The 22,928-nt window shown below is 41.3% G+C and overlaps 3 long non-coding RNA genes across 3 annotated transcripts; 2 read left to right on the top strand and 1 right to left on the bottom strand.

The window, feature by feature from the left end:
• Positions 1 to 568: 568 nt before the first annotated feature.
• On the top strand, positions 569 to 830 carry LOC120741031. Its single transcript, XR_005697543.1, has 2 exons — positions 569 to 628; positions 720 to 830. It is a non-coding gene; the product is annotated as an uncharacterized LOC120741031 (long non-coding RNA).
• An 11,171-nt stretch (positions 831 to 12,001) lies between these two features.
• Positions 12,002 to 21,255, bottom strand: LOC120741030. The gene is made up of 5 exons (XR_005697542.1): positions 21,136 to 21,255; positions 21,016 to 21,019; positions 20,197 to 20,203; positions 18,977 to 18,979; positions 12,002 to 12,014 (listed from the first exon to the last, which is right to left on the bottom strand). It is a non-coding gene; the product is annotated as an uncharacterized LOC120741030 (long non-coding RNA).
• Positions 20,776 to 21,662, top strand: LOC120741029. The gene is made up of 4 exons (XR_005697541.1): positions 20,776 to 20,869; positions 20,961 to 21,021; positions 21,132 to 21,245; positions 21,315 to 21,662. It is a non-coding gene; the product is annotated as an uncharacterized LOC120741029 (long non-coding RNA).
• Positions 21,663 to 22,928: the final 1,266 nt, after the last annotated feature.

Genomic DNA, 22,928 nt, shown 5'->3' with positions numbered 1-22,928 from the left:
TCCTTAATTACAGAAAATAAACCATTTAACATACACAAACCTCGTGAGCTGACATCCAGGAAGTGCTAAATAGAGCTTTATGGCCTTATTGCCTTATCTTCCATCTTCTTCGTCAATTATTTTCACTCTTTAAACAATATTTTCTCCATGTGTGGAGCTAACTGTGAGTTGCAGCATGCAGACACCATGTGTGCTAGCAAAAGAAAAGTGGCTGGGTGGAGACCCAAACAGCAAAGCTGTACCCTAAACAGTTCACCACCAGAGGGCGCAAAGGAACAAAATCCAGACATACAGCTTAACAAATATTAAATGCAACAAACATCAAATGCAAAAGACCGTTACACATATCTTTGGTCAGGTGATAAGTGATAGCCTCCGTAATGTCTTTGTGCCTGCGGGAGTTCGACGTGTATAGGGAAGCGCTGTATAAGGTTCCCGTTATTGATGTTTGGGTGGTTGACCGGGACGGATTTTCTCCTGTCACTTTCTCGTCATCCCTGACGTGCTCTCCGTTGTTGTTTCCCTGCTAATTTTAGCATCACACGGCACAGCTTCTGTATCACGTGGTATAAGGCTCCGCCCTTGTCATTTGTTGAGCAGGAAGAGTGAGCGCTTGTTTTCATGCAGAGTACGTCCCGGATCAAAATGTGAAGTTTTACAAATCACCACTTCTTTAGTTAATATCATTTCAGTCTCAGACAATCTCGTTTCTCTTACAGAGGTTGAATGCACCTTCTGCGGATGGCGGTACCACACAGTGTGCGTGGACTTCCCCTGCACAGAAGGCAACTACAAATGCTGTGAATGCTAAATAAAGAGAAACAAATGATCCCTGTTGTCTTTGCTTGATGATTGGTTTGAGTCTTGACAATCCACATTGCTGGCGTTGCATCTTTCAATGCCAGCAATGGCAGGTATCAGTGCTCAAACCTTTTGTGTTTGTTTCCAACAAGTTGCCCACCTCGGGAAACAAAAATGTGTTCTTTTACTTGTCAGATGAACATATGAGACACTTTGACTCTTCAGTGCAGTGTGGAGCCTAACAAAGATCTGTTTTGTGTCCCAGCTGATCAGCAGGAGGAGGAGAGTCTGACGGAGCAGCAGAGGAACATTTTCAGCTACTTGGACTCAGCTCAGCCACTACAGAGGAAACAATGAGCTCAACACAGAAGGTGACAGACAGAGCAGGACCATATGACCAAAGATATTTATCACCATATACATTTGAACATTTGCCATAACGATGTAGCTGACGATAGAATTGACACCAGACAAAATACTTTACAGCTGCACAACTTTATTAAAAACCCATCAATGTATTTTCACTGAAACAAGCAGCTGTTGTTTATGTGCATTAAAGTTATATAAAAATGTAACAGTGCAAATGCAAATTCCTCGCTGACAGTTTAACCAAAAGGCGTTTCCAGTGGAAACTGGCCGACACATCCTGAGCATAACCATGTATAATATCCACTAAACTTCAGAAGAGGTTATACAGTCGTGGCCAAAAGGTTTGAGAATTGCATAAATATTGGAACCTGGAGAAGTTGCTGCTTAAGTTTTTATAATAGCATTTTGCCTGCACTCCAGAATGTTATGAGGAGTGATCAGATGAACTGCATCGTCCTTCTTTGCCATGAAAACGAACTTAATCCCCAAAAAGCCTTACCACTGCATTTCATTGCTGTCATCAAAGGACCTGCTGAGACCATTTCAGTGATCGTCTTCTTAACTCAGGTGAGAATGTTGGCGAGCACGAGGCTGGAGATCATCATGGCTGTATCCCGATTCAGGTTCTGCAGCTTTAAAGTCCTCAAGGGCCGCGTACTCAAAGACCGCTAAGGCCGAAGTGCGAGGCTCGTAGGCTCGTGAAATGGGACGTCTAGCCTCCGTCGCGCTGCCCAGGTTGCCTAGCAACCATGATACTAACAGCTGGAAACGTTTCATACAGCTTTGTTTGACAGAAATGAAGGAGAACATATTTAGTTCAGTTTGTTTCTACATGAGCTCTGTGTGATTTGATGAGTATCTGAGGCTGAGACCACAGGACTGTGAAACATGATTGTTGGGCTTCATTTCTGTGCTGAACAGTCGTTTAAGATTAGCTGTAAATAACAATTAGCTGATGTTGTTCATGAGACTAAAGTCATCTCACTGTGGTAATGTAAATATAATATGGCCAATATTATAGTTATTATATTAATCACTTCACTCACAGACAAGTATCTGTGACAGTGTGTATACAGATGTATCATATATAAGAGACAAATATTGTTCTTTAATATGTTGGTACTAAATTTGGCTCAATGCTTACATATATGTGTAAAAAGCAAATGTAGGAGCTGTGATAACTGTGTCTGATAGAATGAAGAGTAGACTGATATATGAAATATTCCTTTATTGGGTGAGAAAATCAGACCATGTCATAACTGCTGTAAGTCACACAGAATAGATATCAGAGCCTTAAACAGGCTGACTTCTGCTAAATGGGTCAAACTGGGCAGAAAGTCTACAAACACATAACATCCTTATAGAATATGATGTAACACTATAGATCAACTTAGCTCAGAATATATAAAGCATATAAACAGTTACAGCAATATGATGCAACAAACACAGCAGCTACTGATCCAAAATACTCAAAGCTTCATAGAACTGAAACCAACATTTATTTTTAGCTCCATTCTGCTGCTGATACAGACTTTAGGTTTCTGAACATTAAACTTGTTGCTGCCTTTCATAGTGTGTAACTTGAAGGCCCTGAGTACTTTCTCCCACACTGAAAACACTGGGATGATCACATTATTTGAACATTACCTAATAAGACTGATTCAGCACAGACAGTTATGTTAAACTTTTCTAGCAGTCCTTCACAAACAGGGAACAGTCTGTCTATTCTCTCCATCTGTCAGCTGCTGCTGGCTCTTCCTCCTCCTCTTCCTCACACACTGCTGAGTTTGTCCTGGTGGATCATCAGGGCTGCAAAGCCTCACAGATGATGTGCAGCAGTGGCTCCCTCAGTCTGTCCTCACTCTGGACACTTGCAGTCGTCACACATGGAAATCAAATGTGTGATAAGCTGCAGGATTCAAACACAAGTGTAACTTATAAACACATGTTCATACTTTTATTCCACAATCAGAGAGAAAGAAACAGAGAGAGAGTGCAGGACAGACAGACAGGTGACAGTCTCAGGTGTACACACTGCTACACAACAGCACCAGAGAAGCAGGATTTAGTGTTTGTGTTATTACGAGTGTAAACAAGAAGAGTTCCAGATGGTGCAGTGGACACATGTGTGACTGCTGTGATTAAAGCATCTTTCTTTCAGCTTAACGAGTGAACCGTCAGCTCGTTCAAACACACGTTAAAGTGCGTTTGGCTCGACACCACCGAACAGAGGCAGCAATATAACACAGCTAACATTAACAGTGCAGTGAATCCTGCTTGTGCCGTGATGTTCAGGACTGCAAACCGAGCAGCATCACTGACTTTCAGCTTGTTGTGTTTGTGGATATATGACTGACTTTAATTATCCACAAAATCATCACATTCTCTGTCAGATTAAGGTCGACTATTGAACGGCGTATATTTTAAAGGCTTTAAAACCAAGTTAACGCTGAAAGTACAAACATCACTAATGTCACATAACTCTGCCGACAAGGCATAGCTATGGCTATGAAATGCTCTTTGTGTATCACTTCTTCATTATGAAAGATGTCATTAATGCACTAGTAATGTCTCATCTGGAGTATTGTTCAATCATTTGGTCAGCAGCTAATAAGACAGATCTTAACAGACTTCAGTTAGTCCAGAATAAGGCGTCCAGATTAGTGTGAAGATGTTCATACTATACTAATATTGATAAAATGCATAATAACCTTTCTTGGCTTCCTGTACAGGCTAAAATATTCTATGGCTTACTTGTAGTTCTAAAGAAAGCAATTCTGTTAAACACACCACATTTATTCTGCTCAGCTGCAGTATCCAGATGAAATACATCATCATATTACACAGTTTTCAACAAACTGCAATTTAGTAAATGCTCGAGTTAAAAGTAACGTTTTGTAAAACTGTTACATTTAGAGCAACTTTTAAGTGGAATAAGTTGCCTTAAAAAATTAGAGAATTATTCAAAACTTCAATGAACACTTAAAAGCCGATTTACAGAGCTTTTAGTTGTTGTCAATATTGTAAGACATGATTTGTTTTTGATATTTGTGTAATGTGCCTCAATGTTATTATTATTATTATTATTATTATTATTATTGATTGCTTATATTTGAACAATTGTGAAACCTCACTGTGGATGTAAGAGTGAAATTATGTGGATATCTTGAATCCACTTTATTGTGTAATATTTTATGTGAGTATTTGATGGAAGACGAGCAACATCTGTTGTGGAAGCTAACGGGGTTCCTTTAGAATAAACAAACATGGGATTTATTATCACTGAATAATTATGTATAAATCTATACAAATTATAGAAATATGTAATAGGAAACAACAAAATAATCTAAATTATAAAATACTGTGTGTGTGTGTGTGTGTGTGTGTGTGTGTGTGTGTGTGTGTGTGTGTGTACACAATCAGGAGGGATGGGCATGATTTTAGTGTTTGAACAGTCATGAATTATCTTTAACAGCAGGTTGGATGTAATGTGTTAGAACTACCAGCAGGTGGGGATAAGAGACCTTTAAGGTGTTTGGTGCCACGCTCCACCTTCAGGTTTAAAACTAGTGTTAATGGAGTTTGAAGGTTCAGTTTGTTCCATGGCTGCATTTCACTCACTGCCTCTGTTTGTATCTCTGTCACTGCAGGACCAACATGGAGCCAGAAGTCAGCGCTCTCAGGAGGCCGACAAACCTCACAGAAGAAAGGGAGAGAAAAAACACACCTGTGACGAGTGTGGGAAGGGTTTTACTGTGAGGGCTTCACTAAAACAGCATCAGGTCATCCACACTGGAGAGAGACCGTTCAGCTGTGACTTGTGTGGAAAGTCTTTTTCCTTGAAGGGTTCCCTAAAAAAACACCAACTCATCCACAGTGGAGTTAAAGCGTACAGCTGTGATCAGTGTGGCAGAGCTTTTACTCACAGTAGCCACTTACAGAGTCATCTAGTTACCCACTCTGGAATTAAGCCATACAGCTGTGATCAGTGTGGCAGAGCTTTTACTCACAGTAGCAACTTACAGAGGCATCTAGTTACCCACTCTGGAATTAAGGCATACAGCTGTGACATCTGTGGAAAAACTTTCAGCCAGAGAGGGTACCGAAATACACACCTACGCATTCACACCAGACATGATGTGTACTGCTGTGAACAGTGTGGCAAACAGTTTACAACAGACGCACACTTACAGCAACACATGTTTACCCACACTGAGGAGAGACCTTATCAATGTGACCTGTGTGAGAAGACTTTTAAATCTCCACATGACCTGAGACGACACCAACAGATCCACACCAGAAAGAGACTCTACAAGTGCAGCTACTGTGAGGTATGTATTTATATTGTTATCTTGTCATTTTAGCCTGACTGTTTGGAACAACTCTGCTCATTAAACTGTGTTAGCATGTTAGCAATTCTACTGCATGGAAAAGCAGCTCTGAGTGATTATTTATATTTTCCTTTCAGTTATGATTTTAGTATTACTGTAGTATTATGGTGGTAGTATTGTAGTTATTGCAGCCCAGTAAACTGAGTGTGTTAACTGAAACAGTCAAATGTAGTTGGACGTCTGCAGAGATGCTCTTTATTTCAGGCGACGTTCAGGATACAAATGTTGAAGGACTGACTTACACTGTCTTTGTGTCTTTGTTTAGAAGCAGAGCGACACAGATGGATCCAGTTCTCAACCCTGTCATCACTGTGGTGGTGGGAAAGACTTTCATTGTGACCTCTGTGGAAAAACTTTCAGTCAGCAAAAGACCCTAAAAGTACATCAACGTAGACACACTGGAGACAAACTGAAATACTGCAAAGAATGTGGGAGAAGCTTCACCACAACAAATCATTTAAAACGACATGAACTGATTCACAGTGGGGTTAAAAAGCACCTCTGTGATCAGTGTGGGTCATCCTTCACCACTGAAGGTCAGCTTAAATCACACAAACGAGTCCACACAGGAGAGAAACCACACAAGTGCAGACACTGTGAGAGAAGCTTCTCACAGTCACATAGTCGTAACATTCATGAACGTGCACACATGGAAGGAAACTACAGCTGTGACCAGTGTGACAAGAGCTTCAGGAATCTCAGTTCATACTCTGCACACAAACGATCCCACGTTACTAATAAACTGTTTCACTGTTACCAATGTGCCCAAACATTCACCTCATTGTCTGCTCTGTGCAAACATCAGCGCGATCACTCAGGGCTGAAATCACTCCCATCACTGGATCACAGTGAATCTGAAGACACAGAAAGATCCTCTGGTTTCTGTGTCAGACTCAAAAAGCTTGAGATCAGGCTCCACAGAGTTCAGATAGAATCATTTAAACTTGTGTTGAACTGAACTGGTTGCTGGGCTGAACTTCTACATAATACAGATCTACATGGGATCTTCTTTTCTGTTGTTTTACTGAGTCAGTTTTGTCCTTTTTTCTCTGTCCTGGTTTTGCTCGTCTGTAAATGATTGAAACTCAGTCAAATAGTTCATTGTTCTCCAGCAAAACGTTTTGGAAACTCATGTTTAACCTTTAAAACTCTGACATGTTTTAGCACACAAGGCTTCATCGGGGAGTTCACTCATGATTGGACCATGAGAACAAAGGTTTTTAGTTCTTTCAAAGAGAGTCTTGGAGATGTTTGATGTTTCTGTTTTTCTGAAACCACCTGAAAGAAAAACTATTTTTCTTGCTTTATGTAGTGTGGAAGTTTTTAATGTTTCTTCATCTGTGATGTTCTTGAATGTGTTCACGTGAAGATGGTACAAATAAACTGTCCTTTCAGCTTTAGCTCCTAATTTATTCATTATTTATGGATGTAGCACAGCAGCCGTCTCTTGATTAACACATGGAGGGCTCGGGATCTGATGGTGTCGTCTCCCTAATTTGCCCACTCAGTAAATCTCACTCATGGCCAAGAAATTGAAATAAACCTTGTTTCCCTGCTGGATAGTGATCCACTGTAACTCTGCTCCTCCTTCCTGTTTAGGATTTCTGTGGCTGAAGTAAAATTCCCTCCATCCATCACTTATCCCAGCTAACCCAAAGTGAAATAAAGTTTTGCTCGTCTTAAAAAAGCATTACAATAATGGGCATTACCAATGCAAACTGAATGATACAGAAGATGAAAGAAGAGACTTTGATCAGTTAATAAAGCTCATGATCTGGATTCATTGTGGCTGCTACACAGATACTTCTGGGTCACTTCTCTCAGTTAGGAACCTTCCTCACCAAACTGACTGTTGGACCACACCCCTAGTTTCATGAGAAATTGTTTCAGACATGATTTCTCTTCCTGTATTTCAGAGTAAAGACTGAAGTGACAAATGGAAGCATGTTTAAAAAACACAATGTGAGAGAGACGTTGAGGTCCTTAGAAGTTACCCTGGGTTTTTCTGTCACCCTGCTAGATGTTACACACCTTGTTATTGGACTGATTTCTACTGCTGGACTACTCCTGCGGAGAGTAACAATACTCTTACTAATTAGCTCCCTTTCACACCTTTGGGGATATTTATTTTTGTGTTTGCAGCGCTGTGAGCCAGAACAGCGAGAGAAAAATCTGCAACAGCGACGAGCCGAATGCTTACGTGAATCGCAGCAGCTGCACATGTGCTACGCTGAATTAGAGGATATCTTTGCTCTGGATTTCTATTTCTACTTTTTCATTTCTATATGATTCTTCTTGCATCTAAACAAAGATGATTCAATTTGCTAAATGTTGATGGCTCTTCATGCTCAGGTGTAAATGAGACGTAATATTTGCTCTTGGTTTGGTTCTCCTGTACAGAACCTTGCAGTACAACAGAAACCTAAAAACATTATTTGTAGTTGTTATTCTTAGTTGTTCTGCTGCCTAAATACCACAGGGTCTGATTATGAAGTTATTGAGCTGCACATACGTTACGACCTGCTTAAGTTCGAGGTCACAGCGTCTGTAGAGCAGCTGGAACATAATGAAGTCTACAAGGTTAAAGTTTTCTCTTCAGTTATTGTTCTTTCTGCTGCTTGGTTTGATGGATCTGAGAGCTTTTGTTTTTATTATTGTTATTATAATTATCATTAATATTTTACTCTCTAGAAGCTTTAAAATAGTGTTTGTGTTTGAAAAAATTGATTTAAGAATTGAACAGAAACATCTGTCCTTCTGAAAATTGCCCAAAGGCACGGAGACAAAGTCAAAGGATGCAACCTGTAACTTTCTCTTCCTTCATGTCAGGACCATCATCCATGATTTATATAAAATGCATATAGCAACAGTAGCACTTTAGTTTGGACTTTATGATTTCTGTAACTGGAAAATATTATTTTGTTTAAAGACAGAAGTGACCGCATAGTTGCAACATCAAAGGGAAATATTAATTAATTAGCATCAAGTATATTTGTTACTTAAGCGTTTGCACTATAACTTAAGTAGGATTATAACTTTTAAGGAAGGAAAGATTTCAGATATTTAGTTCACTGTTTCAGTTATTTTATATGAAATTAAAACATTTACGTTGGTCAAATATGATGCTCTAAATCAAATAAAAGTTTGAAAATAAATGATGTATTTTTAAATGCTGCAACAAATGTTCACAAAAAGTAACTATAATTAAAACCAGTTAAACAAAATCAAATGTTTGAATCATGCTTAACCAAATGCCAGGCTGGAGAGCTGAACCTAAAGTATACGTAGAAAGATTTCAACATCTGAGCAGTTTTTAATGTTTTTATCACATATAAATGTCACAGCAGTGGGTCCTGGCCCAATGCTTTGTGTTTTTGGTTTTCTTTGACTCTTGTTTTTCTTGCTTTTTGTTCTTCTTATTTATCAGGCTCTCAGTAATCTTAGTTCTCCCTCCCTCAGTGTTCATTTCAGCCTGTGTTTAGTTTCTGTTCCCGTGTCCCACGTTTCATCGTTTCATGTCGAGTCAGCCCTGTCTCTCTGTTTCCTGTGTCTCCCCAGTCAGCCCCGCCTCCCTCGGGCACTCATGTGTGATACAGAGTAATAAACCTGACTACATTTGCTACACTCTCTTATTACCTGTTACTTTAAAATTCATACACTAATTATGTCTGCCCATCTCTCTAATGTGAAGGTCAAAGGTCAACATCCCAGTGACATAAGAATAATCCCAAAGGGGCAAAGGCAGCGGTTAATTTAGCACATTTAGCATTAAGGGTACAGCAAGGATATACTTTTACTTATTGTGGCAGGGGTGTGGTCTCTGGCCTGCTGCAGTGGAGGCTGGTGGCGGGACGTTGGATGTGAGGGTGATGGAGCTCATGACTCTCCCCTTTATAGTGACGGAGGAGACTGGCGTGGGGGAAGCGTGTAGTGGAGGAAGCCGAGGAGAGAGCTGGTTTCTGGCTACAAAGACGGCGTCAAACCAGAAAAGATTGCTCGTGGTCAAATGTCAAAGGAGCTTGCAAAGAAAAGCGTCTGGACTTCTTTAAGTTGCTTGAAGACGTTTCACCTCTCATCCGAGAAGCTTCTTCAGTTCTAAGGTCAAATGGTGGAGAGTCCCAGATATAAACCTAGTGGGAGTGACCCCCCAGAGGGACAAAAGGACCCCCTGATGATCCTCTAATCGCCTGAGCCAAGGTGTGAAACTGGGTGTGGGCCCCAATCAGCCAGAGTTTCGGGTGAGTTCATTGTGAAACCTGGCCCCACCTTATCATGCAAATTCCTGAGATCAGATGGCCCAGGATGTGAGTGGGCGTTAAGGCGTCTGGGAAGGGATCTCAAAACTGGATTATTGATGGCAGAGAGTTGGTGTCGTAAACCCCGCCTCTGTTCAAAGATGGTCGCTCACAGTGGACATAGATGGCTTCTTTCACTCCTCTTTCAAACCATCTGTCCTCTCTGCCCAAAATGTGAACATTGGCATCCTCGAAAGAGTGACCTTTGACCTTAAGATGCAGATGGACTGCTGAGTCTTGTCCTGTGGAGGTGGCTCTTCTGTGTTGTGCCATGCGCTTGTGAAGTGGCTGTTTGGTCTCTCCAATGTAGAGGTCTGGGCATTCCTCGCTGCACTGTACAGCATACACCACATTGTTAAGTCTGTGTTTTGGCGTTTTGTCTTTCGGGTGAACCAGTTTTTGTCTGAGTGTGTTGCTGGGTCTGAAATGCACCGGGATGTCATGCTTGGAGAAAACTCTCCTGAGTTTTTCTGATACACCGGCTACATAGGGGATGACAATGTTGTTGCATCTGTCTTTCTTATCCTCCCTCGCTGGTGTCTGATCTTCTTTTCTGGGCCTCTTTGCTGACTTTAAAGTCAGCAAAGAGGCTCCTTTGACTACGATGACCTGGATGACTGAGAACCTTCACAGACACTTGTGGTCAAATAATGTGTCAATCACCTGTGAATCAAACTGTGTGTGGCTCAGTTCATGTCACAGTGTTGTTTAGTATATCTTCACTTGTCTCACTCTCCTTCTGTTCTGTCCATCAGGACGATCCTCAGCGCTTACACAGATCCTCCATCGATGTTGTAACTGTTGGCATGATGACATTGTATATAATTTGGATTATTTCTTTATCTTGTCAAGATCTATGTCATGATTGTAAATTGTTTAAGCTGTACATTACTGTTTGTTTTTTTGTAGTCAACGTTTTGGTGCTTTGTGCTTTTATTTTGAAAGTCAAGTTCGCTTACAAGTTGCGCTAGAATAAAGGTTTTTAGTGGTTTTATTATAAAGGTTTTATTATTATATAATAATGATAATAATAATATCAATAACATTGAGGCACATTGTGTGGAGGAGGTTCAGTCATATCCTGATCATCCAGACAGATTTGATGGTTTTTATCTTCACCTGCTGTGTAGAAATGGTCTGACTGGTCGCTGTTACTGGGAGGTCGAGTGGAGAGGAAGCGTTTATATATCAGTGAGTTACAGAAGCATCAGAAGGAAAGGAGGCAGTGATGACTGTGTGTTTGGAAACAATGATCAGTCCTGGAGTCTGATCTGCTCTGATGATGGTCCTGATTCTGTCAGGCACAATAACAGACTAACATCCATCATCTCCTCCTCCTCCTCCTCCTCCTCTGTCTCTAACAGAGCAGCAGTGTATGTGGACTGTCCTGCTGGCACTCTGTCCTTCTACAGAGTCTCCTCTGACACTCTGATCCACCTCCACACCTTCAACACCACATTCACTCAAACTCTTTATCCTGGGTTTTTGGTCTGGTCTCCTGGTTCCTCAGTGTCCCTGTGCTGAGTGGAGTGTAAAGAGTGTCTCCTGTTACAGAAACACTCTGACTGTTGAACAGATAGTTCAGTCTGTACATGTCTGTCTCTTTCACTCACAAACACGTTTTCAGATTCATGGATTCAATCAGTTGATGTTTGAAACTCTTCTAAATGATTCCTTGTAAACTTCTTCCTCTTCAGTCACAAACAAACAGGAAGTGATGTCACATGTGTTCCTGTCCACACAGCAGAATGAGTCTATTGCTGACAGTGATGTACAAACAGAGTGAGCATTTCTGAGGCCCAAAATAAACTGAGTAGTTCACTGAATGAACAATGGACTGTGAGCTCAGTTCCTTCATCATTAGTATGGATTATATATGTATATGTATTATATTAGTATCATATATATCAGGTGCTGCTGCTTTCAGTCATTGTGCAAATGTGCTGTTTGTAAGGTTGTAAAGCTGCAGTCAGCTGAGACTGAAGAAGTCACCTGATCAGTGAGCAAACGTTTCTGAAAACGTCCAGATGAACAGAATCAACCTTTTGGGATCAGCCAGCAATGCAGCATCATTGTTGTTCAGCTTCAGAGGTTTGCAGGAATGAACTGATGACCAGAAACAGCTGCAAAGTCCAAGAAAATACCAGCTGGAGTTCAGCTGCATTTGAAGAAGTCAAAGAAAAGTAAGGATGGCAAAGGGCGACGTTTTCTTCCAAAGAGCTGAAAACATGGTCGACGCCTCATTAGAAGAATCATCTGGACATTTGTGAGGAACTCTAACCAAGAAAGCAACGTCACACAGATCCAACAGACAGTTTCCATGACTGCAAGTGTTGAGTGGAAAAATGCTACATTGCATTATTGCATCCTCTCACCACAGGAGGCGCTGTTGGCACCACTGATTGCTGATCAGCTGTTCTCTGATGATCTGATTGATACTGTGAATAACGGGACTCACTGAACTCTGTGACACAGTGAAGATTACAGAGTTTAACTTCAACATCTGACTGACGTCACACAGACAGAAGGATGAACCAGTGAGGCACAGAACACAGTTACTGGAGATACTGGATCAGCTCCATGTGAACCTCTGATGGAGAAGCTGCTGAGCCAGAGAAACATCAGGACATGACAGCAGCTGCACTTATCTAACAACATGTAGCAGAGCTGATCTATGTTAGAGGATCTATCACAGCAGCTGAAGCCAAAGTCCAACACTGGATACCAGCTGAGCCTGTGCTGAGTGTAGTGTTACAGGAAAAGGGCAGAAACACTGGTAGCTCCCAGTGATGCTGACTGGGGCACAGAGCTGAATGATGCAGCATCAGGACACTGTTTCAGTCTGACTGACAGAGAAACCTGTAGCTGTATCTACATGTGAGGCAGAGGCCACACAAGCAGCTTTCTATGTTTCACAGTGACTGAGATCTTCAGTGGGGGTGGACATGCTCCTGTACAGACCTCTGAGGAGAACCAAGGTGCAGTCAAAGAGTCCAGTCTGTCCTCACAGATGTGAACATGTGCTTTCATCAGGTCTGCTGTCAGCTAGCAGGCTCACATCAGAATCACTGTTCCTGAAAAACACAGTCTGTGTGACATCATCAGTCAGCTGATGGTCCCAGATCTGAATGGTTTCTGTCTCTACTGAGGAAGTCAGAGAATATCACTGAGGTGTGGATCAGGTCTGAGTGAGCTGTGGAGGGACAGCTTTAAACAGTCCACAGGTCTCACGTCCTGCTCAGTCTGGTAGCAGATACCTCGTATTGTTCCAGATGTGCTGACATCAGCAGCAGCACAGCTGTGTGATACCATGAATCTCAGTTATTGATCCAACACACAGTAAATACAAAGATCAGGATTTCTGAGAGTAATCATTATGAGTCTGAACACATGATCACTGAATGTTAGTCTCCACAATAATAAGCTAACACAAGCAAACACAGCTTTCAGCTCTTATTTTGAAACTGGCTTATTTAGAGAGCTGTGATGTGAGCGTGCCTGGCTCTGAGGCACTTGGGTCAGCCTCTGTTGTTTAGAAGTGTTACAGACTGTGAATGACACAGACCTGTCAGTTTCCATGTTTGTCTGTAACACAGCTCAGGGGCTCCATGCTGAACGCATCCATCCAGTGTTATTGATCCAGGACTGATACCAGCATTGGGATCAATACTACAACACACAATCACATGTGTCCACGTGATGTGTTTGACCAGCTTTATTCATTAATGATCAATCAGCTTATTTACTGCATCTGAGTCCAGCTTCATTTAAATGATCCAACCATGAAAATGACATCAGTCCTACAGAAGCACTTCATGCTAACAGGAAGTCATTGATTAAGGTGGAATAACACAGAGACACAACCACTCACAGCTAACCTGACCCCACTAACTGCATGTGTTTGGACTGTGGGAGGAAGCCGGAGTACCGGAGAGGACGCACACAAACACGGGAGAACATGAAGCTCTGAAACAAAGATGGTGGATTTGACCTCAGGACCAGGGGTTACGGGGGTCATGACCCCCCAATAATAGATCCAGCTACACTGAAACTGTCAATTTCATTTACTTTTACTGTTTTAAAGCTATCAGGCTGCTTTGTGGCTCACTCAATACTAAACTAAGATACTTTCAGTGTGAATCATTTGCAGGAACACAGGCAGGATTTAAAGTGCAGAACTTTACAGTCTCTGTCTCAAAGTTGGTCTGAACATGCTAACAGCTCTTTGTTTTTTTCAGTTTTCACTGGTTTGATGTAATGAAAGAAATTTTAAAGAAGCAGACGATTGTTGTTATTTTAGTTCTATAGTTTCATAAATCGTGGTGTGGATCTAAGTCAACATTCAGAATAAATAAGATAATACAGCACTTTGATGGTTGCCTTTGTATTTTCCCAGCAGTGCTCAGGTTGGTTCTCGGCTACATTTACATACAGATGTTAATGTGTTCAGCAGCTGGACTCATCTGAGGAAGGAACATTGGAAAGGTGCTCAGTGCACAACTGCATCACTAATTTTATGTAAGACCCTGTGTTTTATTGTATTTATATATTTGTAACATTTGACTCAAACACTTTTGGGAAGGATGAAAATGTTTTCAGGAGGAAGTTTTTCCTTCTGTCCGACTGCAGTACACACAACACTGCGTCTCCCCCCATTATCACACTTCCTCAGGCTGGTGATGAGCGCCCCCTGGTGTCAGTGTTGATGACGTCATGCACAGTGAAACATAAACGGTGTCTGTTAATAAAAAATCATGTGTCCATTTTCATGTTTGCATCATGTTTCTGTAAAATCATCAGCTGTTTCTGAACCTTCTTCATTGTTTGACTCATTCCAACAGCTGTGAGCTGTGATGGAGTCAGAGCAGCTTCATCACTGATGTTCAGGTGAAGCTGAACTTAATAAACTGTAGAAATGATCAGGATTCAGGCTGGATGTGTAAAACACTTCTGTGTGAGGTCGCAGTGCTTCATATGTGTGTGTGGGCTGAAGCACACACGTGTGAGTCCTCAGAGGTTTCACACACATCACTGCACACACTTATAATCCTAGTTTAAGCTTGTGGATCATATCGGACACATCAGCAGCTCTTTGGAGACAAAGATTTGAGATTTAAGATGAGTCATTCTTTCTATCCATGGCAGCTTCCACTGCTGAGGCTCGGGAAACATGAAGAGGATAATTAAGAGCAAGCATCAGCTCTGTCTCATCTAACTACACAGTATTATGATCATGCACTTATGTCTCAAACTAAGACACAATGAGACAAAATGAGTTCTGTGAGTCTTTAGATTATCAGTAAATTCTGGTGACAGTTTGACGCTCAGTGGAGCCATTTTTGGTTTGTGATGAGTGTTTTGTGAGCTTCTGTTTTGTGAATCGCTCTTTGTAATTTAGAAGATCGTGCAGAAATGTGCGCGCCCTTATCTGAGAGGACACGGAGAGAGTGTCGCAGACTCGAGGTGAGGAGATAAACCTCGGAGCTGGACGGCCTGCACGTTACCCATGTGCATCTTTTCAGTGACATCAAGTGAACCCATAATAAGCATTTCTATGTCTTAGACATCATGTCCATTTCTAATGAGAGATTATTTTTAAATGAGGGAAACCTGGTCTAACAACACGCTTACAACAGAGCTAAAGGTTCACCACAGTGAGACGGTGGGACTCTGATAAGAACTGAAACACTGTGTATGAACAGCTGAGACAAAACTATATATAAACACTCATTTATTCCAGTTTAGTTTACAATGATTTTAAAGTAATGTGGAACGATTCATGTTCATGAGCTGTTACAAACACAACTATTGATTTGTCTATATATGGTCGGACTACAAGGCTTGTGTTGAGGCTCTTGGAATAATGTGTGAATTACAGCAAGAAATGATGGTTTTCCATTTTACCAAAGTGGAATAAAATCACCACAGCAAAGAAATCATGTTATTGTCTGCAGCTAAAATATATGGTGAAGATGGTTTTATAATAATGTGCAAACACAACCTCACTCTGCTCTATACGAGGAGCCAACCACAGCTGTCCGGGTCTTCATCCACCACCTCCGCCATCTTTGCTCATCATCATTCACTTAATTGCTGATTGGTTTAAATCAAACTCCACTACAGGTTCAACTCCATTATATAACAGCATGTTGACTTTGGATCTGGTGTGCAGTGCCACCTTAAAAGATGAGGAAACTAAGAGATTACAAAAAAAGAAGTGGAGGAGTTAAAGAGCTGCAGCAGATTAACAGTTTCTGACAGTCATGTGTTAGAAATAGGACGATTAGATGAGCTGAGGGATCCATCTACTGCTCAGTGAAGCCTCATCAGAAACAGTCTCAGTGGAAGGATGGCTCTATTGTTAAGGAAGGACACAGGCAGAAAGACTGGCGTCTGTCACACAGGAACTGGACTGAAAATCAGCTGCACATATTCATCAGGATGTGCAAACATATTATAGGTGTGGAATTCAGGACAGTACCATCAGAAGTTGATCCACTGTGCAAATGTCTGATTGGCAGTGGCTTCATTTTTCACTATGAACAAACTGCTAATGCAGCATCACAGGACGTCAGCCATGGATTGGCCTCCCCAGACCTCAACATTACTGAAACATCTTAACAGAGGATGGAAACAAAGGGAACCAACATCCAAGAAAAGAGCTGCTGCTGAAAACTTCCTCACAGAAAACACAAACAAGCTTGACTAAGAGACTCCAGGCTGTGCTGAATTATAAAGGTGGACTGACCTCCAGGGTCCTTAGTATCATATAAGCTCAGTTTGTGTCTTATATACTTTCCATTTATATAACAAAATATATAGAAAGGAGGGTGGTTTAAGATGTCTGTAGAGTTTTATTCATTATCTTTAGACAAACAAAGAAAGCACCATCCATTCGTCTCCAGTCTGTATGAAAAACAGGGGAAAGGTCAAATTAAACCTTTGAAATTCCTTTCACAATAAATCCATAAATAAACAAAATAAAACATAGAAAAGTGTTTAAACCCACTTTTCCATAAAGCTGTCAATAGGAAATGTTCCAGTAAACATGTCTGTGTTTCTGCTGTTTTCCTTTCATGCGTCCACAGCTGACAGGTAACCCTATTGGAGTCGCCATAGTGACGGGTGGCGTCTCAGCTTCAGCGTGTTGATGGGCACAGTCATGGTTACCACAGCTGGAGTTGGTATACGGCGAGCTGTGAGAGGACAGAGATGGAGAACGCACATTTAACTCTTTAACAGGAGATACGTTACGACTAACAGACGACTGCTGTCTACATGATGTCTTTGCAGCCCTTATGCTACATGTTACACAACTTTTCTTCATGCCAACAAGACTGAGGTGCCACATAGTCGACACATACAGCTGATTATGATGCATGTTTTACTATTGCTATGTTCACATCATCTGCTTGGCTTTATTACTGAAAGCCTGGAGATCCTCTGACGTGTGCATGGCTGATGTGAAGTATGATTAGTCCTACATGACATCAACAACAGAGGCAATGAAAGCTTTGTTGTTAACAGGTTGTAGGTAAAGTCAAATGTCTACTTCTACACTTGTGTTGGGTAAAGTTCTTCTCACTGCAGCAGATTTATATCTGTGCTTTCACAGGGCGTGATGTGGAGCTCAGCGCTGAGGTGCAGGTCTCCTTGGAGACGGCATCCTGGCTGAAATATTATCATGCTTCCAAAACATTTCAGCTTTTATTTTGAAAGAAACAAGACTTGAAAACGAATCCCCTTCTTCCTCTTTGTCTTTGTTCTTCAGAGGAGTGTCACCTGGACAAACTCAGGGCTGTTCTAGAGCCTTTGTTATTATTTGACTCCATAGAAATAAAACTGAATCGAATCAAACAAAAACTCCCAAACAGCTAAAACACTTTGCTTTATTCTCTTTTTTAACAAATACGTTGAAGTCCATCCATAACAACACAGCTGAGATCTCCTTTGTAATCAAGTGTTTACATCCTTTGTACAGATCTGCATACAAAACAATCATTTACGTCCCACAGAAGTCTAGTTACACGTAACTATACAAGAACTGGTGAATGACAGAAACATAAGACACATGATCACAGGTGATAACAAAAAGAGAAAGAATTCATGTGTTAGTGATGTTTTTCAGCCCTGATGGCTCATGTTGGAGAAACAAGCTGAGGTACGTGGAAAGTTCACACACACAAGTGGGCGTGAGCGCACACACAGAGAGAAACACAACTGAAGCATCTGTTTGCTGTTTCTGCTTTCATCATCTCTGCTGCTGTGTCAGGCTGGGGTCTCTCAGTGACGTGGTTGAGGTGAAGTATGACGAGTATCCCTGATTCAGTCCATGGAGACAAAGGGCAAAGAAAGCTGTTGTTAACAAACTCTATGGTGATGTGGCATTTAGCTCTGACTCTACGCTCTGCTGAATCCTTTGAACCTGCTGATCAGTAAAGCTCTACGTGCTGCAGCAGATTGACCTCATCTGTGTTCACAGGTGTGGACCTCAGCGCTGAGGTGCAGGAGAGTTTCATTCAGTTCTCCCTGCAAACAGCATCCAGCCTGGAAATACTGTCATCTTTCCCACAAATGGTGCTCTTATCTCAGAGAAGAAGTCTGATGTAAATAACTGCAATCAACAGTGATGTTCTGCACAGATCACTTTTCCATTTTGCTCTCTAGATGAGTCCCAGCTGCCTGACCTTGTGTCCAGGTGATCGTCTCACTGAGGAGCTTTTGTTCTGAAAATCTCACGTCCATCACCTGTTTCCTTTTTACTATCTCTGCTCTTTCTTTATTCACAATGCTCATAATATCACACAATTATATTCATCACCTGCATGTTTTTATCCACCTGCTGTTAGAACCAAACAAATAAAAAGGATGAAAAGCCTGAAATCCTTTGATTTATTACATTTGAAACAAATATGAGAGCATCCCTAACAGCACAGCTGAGACCTTTGTTTTAATCAAGCCTTTGTATCGACACACTTGTAAAGATTCATATACAAAACATAATAGAATAAATCAATATAAAATACACATAATCACAAAAATGCAGCCATGTTGTGAGTTTGCATGTAAAAACATGCATGTTTCCCTTTGTACAGGCAGATTTACAGCAGACAAAGCAACACGCTGATCGACTTTGACCGCTGCAAAAACAAAATACCCACCAAGTCTGAAGTCGATCAGAGGAACTGTTGACAGACTGACAGACAAACAGATGCTTGATTCATTAGTGCGATTAAATGTTCTTCTTTAGCAGCATCACTTCATGTGTTTGTGTTCCAGGAATAAAGGTCTGTTTAAACTGGACGTCTCCTCAGCATCACTCGTGCTGTCATGGTTTCAAAGCTGTGCAGAAAGAATCTGAGGGATGATACAGAGGTGACCAAAGTTACAAACATCCAGCTGGGCTGGAAATGTTTGCAGAGCTCCAAACTCTTTGGCTTTCTGTAGAGCAAGTATGGAAGAAGCACCTGAGCTAACTTCAGTTTAGACGATATGAGGAAAAATGCTGCTTCCCAAAGTTTCCTACAAGTATCCAGTTTATATTTAGAGAAGCGAAGGCTCTTTATCCTGACAACTACTCCCTGGTGGATCCCTGTCCTGTGACAGCAGCAAAGACTGTGTATCAGTATCATCAAAGCCACTTCAATAACCAGTGTTTAAAGCTCTCTAGCAGATGGACTTCAGTGGCAGCAGCCTCTGTCTGCTGTGTACAGAAGGTTCTCTGATGAAGCACACAGCAGATGCTGCACTACAACAGCAGCAGCAGCTCAGCTTCAGTTTGGTTCGACGCCCTTTTTGACCTGTGAAACAGCAGAAAATGAAACATTTCAACACCCGTTTGTTAGCGTGAGCTATTCTGCTGTTTTTCATCATTTCACAGGTGAAATAAAATCACATTTACTTCCTGTAGGAGTGATCGTGTCCAGCCTGACTGAGACCATGTGCTCCATCCTGCACAGGTAATAAACCTCTGACATGAAGGGCTTTCAAGTAGTTTTTAGACAAATGGGCGTAAAAGAGATGTTAAAAGCTTAAAAGAGAAACTACATTTTCTAAGAACTGTCTGACGTTCACCTCTCACACAGTGGATACAAGTCTGCCGCTGCAGGAATAATCTTTGTGGTTATGAAACTGTCCATGTGTTTGCAGAGAATGTCACATGTTCAAAGCCATCCCAGCACCTGGGGTTTGTATAAGTGCAGCTGTTGGTGGGGAGATAGTCTCACTCTTCTATATAAAGAGTCACCAGGCAGCAGATCTTCATCTGTGATCTCCTCCATCATCACGTCTTCACTCTTCAGCAGCTATGGCTTCACTTCGTGCCCTTCTGGGAGTGGTACTGTGCTCCTCATGGTTTCTGACTGCAGACTTGATTTACAGAGTCATCCATAATATTTTTTATTTTTTATTTTACTGCCCATCTATTTTCATACAAATGTCTCTGTCTTATGGAAAAGGGGTGGAGCTTATCCAACGAGGACAGGCAGGGCCCCCCAGACAGTTTAGCAGTCTATACAGGAGGCTGACCTTTGCAACATGTACTTCTATAATGACTTCACCATTTAGGTTATTTGGTTATGTTTCACCCTGGATTTTGTGTGATAATATTTATTTTGTCCACTGATTTAAAAACAACAAACTATATGAATATAAAACAGAGTGAACAACAAAACATCAGCTTTGGAAACTTTGATGTAAAATTCTGCAATTGTTTTCTCAGATATAGCATAAATCAAACTAACATACATCAGTGTATTATTAATGTGCACACACACACACACACACACACACACACACACACACACACACACACACACGTGTTACAATAAACAGCTCTTATGCTTCTGTATGATTCTCAGTGCTTTCCATTTGCGTGTCCACAGGTTGCTGTAAGTGGTGCTTGGCTGCAGTTTGCTCTAATTTCAAGTGGTTTGCTGTCACAAAGCCAACAGGAAGTCCAGCCATGGTTGAGCCAACTGAAGATGGGTTGAAGGTGGCGTCCTCGTTTCCTCTGTGAGTGCGAGAGGACAGACAAAGCAAACACAGTTTGGACAGCATTAAAATATTTACACTGATGATTAATGTTATGTCTTTGCACCTGTAGCGATACATGTTGGAAAATGGAGACTTTAGCCACCAAGACTGACGTGCCTGGAAACTTCCCTGTGAGTACGCCCACAAAGACAGGAAACAGTTTAGCCACCGCGGTTAATCCTCCATCATCATCATCCAGTATTTTTCACATCTTTTCTTCTGCTGTTTCCCTTGTTGTCAGTCACGGGGTTTGTGACTGAGATGCGTGTGGTCGACGGGAAGCCTGACGAGTACGGCCTGAATCATTACATCAACACCGGACGGAGTGAAACCTTTGTTGAAAACAGATTATATGGTAACGTTGCATTTAGCTTCAGTAAACTGTGAAGTTACAGCAGCAGATTTACATCACCTGGCTTCACAGGAAGTAGTCTGGACCTCAGCGCTGAGGTTCAACCAGCTCTGCTTGCAGACAGCATCCTTCCTGAAAATATTCTTCATCTTCCTAAAACCAGAACTTTTACATTGGTGCTGAAGTTCTATATAAAAACAGCCTGAAATACAAAGTGATGTTGTGCACTGATTACCTCACACTTTCCATGTTTCCTTCTACAGAGGAGTGTCCGCTTGAGTGTTTTGTCTGATCTGTTGTTGATCGTCTCATTGACACTGCATGCAGATCTGACACCAGGGCTGGACTGGGACAAAAAATGGTCCCGGGCATTTTGACTGGAGACCGGCCCAGCAGGTATTAAAGGAAAAACCATAAAGCCTTTGAATGAAAACAAACGCTGTTGTCACAGTGATGGACGCTGTCTTGTTGGTATATATGCATCAGTCTAATAAACTTAAACCTACACCATCCTCCCTGTCCTGGTATTCTAAACAGCACCTGAAAGTAAACTGTTGGTCGAGTTAACCTCCTGAACATCTACAACACACGGTGGAAACCTGAAATTAAGACAGAGACTAGAGGTGAGACACGATCATTGCTGATTACTGATGACAGATTTAGATATATTTTCATAAACCTTTCATTTGCCACATCAATAAACAGCACGGCAGGGCAAAATATGCTTTCTAACATGGCAACCTTTAAAAAGTGAAAGGAGACAGAAAGACAGGTGAGAAAGAATAAAACTGACTTTTTGATGGCATTTTACACACAGTACTGGTGTAGAATCTAGAAAATGTGGGGAAATACTGGCATCATATGCAGTACTTACTTCTGAAGAAATTATGATGGGACCCTAAAAAAATGACTATGTACAATAATGGATTTCTATACATTTTACATCAGATGAAAATGTTTGTTGTAAGATTCAGATAATTATTTATTAAAAGTGAGACATTTTAAATGAGAATAGGAAAGAAAAGTATTTCTTTGTGCCCCCCTCTCCCTGTTAATGCCCTACCTGCCCCCCTGGCAACACTTTGCTAGACCCGCCCCTGCACAGTTAACAGCTGTCAGCTACACAAAAAAGGATCCTGGTGTTATTTGTCTCTCAGAAACGGTTCATAACTTCAACTCATTTTTGTTTTGTCATGTTTTGTTCTTTACATTGTCTTTCTTCTATATAATTGTTAAACATTTAATAAATATGTCTACAAAAAGATTTTAAAAAATCAGACATTTCACACAGACACCCAAATGATTTCTGACTGATGAAGGGGGCTGAAGGTGCCCTGCTCTTGCCCAGCTTCTGCTGCTCTCTCCCTGCTCACTGTCAGCAGCTGGCAGCCTCGGTCCTGCCTGAGACTCTTCATCTATCAGTGCCAAAGAATATGGGAAATAGCAACGCACAACATGCACATTACAAAACAAGCACATGAATCAGCATTACATTCATTAGTGAAGTGCTGAGGTTCGTTCCTAAACTTTGGGCCTTAATTAACATCACTGCTAACTAATGTTTGCTTTGCTTCTTAACCAGTGAAGCACCGAGGGGCTTTCTGAGGTTCCTGCTCATAAATGCCCAAAATGAGTCGAGTATTTCTCTGCAAATACAAACTCTGTTTTCATCAGAGGTGTAAATAT

Source organism: Simochromis diagramma, unplaced genomic scaffold (genome assembly GCF_900408965.1).
Source record: "Simochromis diagramma unplaced genomic scaffold, fSimDia1.1 OVJJ01000101.1, whole genome shotgun sequence".
NCBI classification, from domain to species: domain Eukaryota; kingdom Metazoa; phylum Chordata; class Actinopteri; order Cichliformes; family Cichlidae; genus Simochromis; species Simochromis diagramma.
This window is presented reverse-complemented; position numbering and strand designations above follow the sequence as displayed.